The following is a 1,401-nucleotide window of genomic DNA, read 5'->3' as shown; positions in this document are numbered from 1 at the left end:
TCAATTTCTTTGGTAGTAATCAGCCTGTTAAGAGTTTCTATTGTTTCTTGGTTCAGACTTGGTAGATTATATGCTTCTAGAAATTTATCCATTTCTTCCAGATTGTCAAATTTGTTGGCATATAGTTGCTTGTAGTATTTTCTTACAATTGTCTGTATTTCTGTGGTATCTATTGTCACTTCTCATTCATTTCTGATTTTATTAATTTGGGTCCTCTCTCTCTTTTTCTTGGTGAGTCTGGCTAAGGGTTTGTCAATTTCATTTATCTTTTCAAAAAACCAGCTCTTGGTTTCATTGATCTTTTCTATTGGTTTTTTTTTTTTTTGGTCTCTATTTCATTTATTTCTGCTCTGGTCTTTATTATTTCCTTCCTTGTACTCCCTTTGGGCTTGTTTTGCTGTTTGTTCTCCAGTTCCTTTAGGTGTAAAGACACTCTGTTGATATGAGATTTTTCTTGTTTCTTTAGATAGGCCTGCATTACTATGAATTTTCCTCTTAGGACTGCTTTCACTGCATCCCATAGATTTTTATTTGTTGTGTTTTCATTTTCATTTGTTCTTGAGATGGCTTTTGATTTTTTCCTTGATCTCAGTTTTGACCCACTTGCTATTTAGTAGCATATTATTCAGCCTCCGTGTATTTGTGTACTTTACGGGTTTCTTCTTATAATTGGTTTCTAGTTTCACAGCATTGTGGTCGGAGAAGACGCTTGATATGATTTCAATCTTCTTAAATTTATTGAGACTTGTTTTGTGTCCTAACATGTGGTTTATCTTGGAAAATGTTTCATGTGCACTTGAGAAGAATGTATATTCTGTTGCTTTGGGGTGAAATGCTCTGAAAACATCAATTAAATCCAGCTGGTCTAAAGTGTCATTTAAGGCTACTGTTTCCGTGTTGATTTTCTGTCTGGAGGATCTGTCCATTGGTTAAAACGGGGTGTTGAAGTCCCCTCATACAATAGTGTTACTGTTGATCTCTGTTTTTATGTCTGTCAAAGTCTGTTTTATATATTTAGGAGCTCCTATGTTGGGTTCATAGATGTTTACTAGGGTTATGTCCTCTTGTTGAATTGATGCCTTTATTATTATGTAGTGTCCTTCTTTGTCTTTTATTGTAGTCTTCATTGTAAAGTCTATTTTGTCTGAAATAAGTATTGCTACTCCCGCTTTTTTCTCATTTCCATTTGTGTGAAATATCTTATGCCATCCCTTTACTTTCATTCTGTGTGTGTCTTTTGATCTGAGATGAGTCTCTTGTAAACAGCATATGTATGGGTCCTGTTTTCTTATCCACTCGGCCACTCTATGTCTTTTGATTGGAGCATTTAGTCCATTCACATTTAAAGTGATTATTGATAGGTGCATATTTATTGCCATTTTGTTATTTGTATTTCTGATC

The sequence above is a fragment of the Hipposideros armiger genome, unplaced genomic scaffold (assembly GCF_001890085.2).
Source record: "Hipposideros armiger isolate ML-2016 unplaced genomic scaffold, ASM189008v1 scaffold_1139, whole genome shotgun sequence".
Classification (NCBI taxonomy): Eukaryota; Metazoa; Chordata; class Mammalia; order Chiroptera; family Hipposideridae; genus Hipposideros; species Hipposideros armiger.
This window is presented reverse-complemented; position numbering follows the sequence as displayed.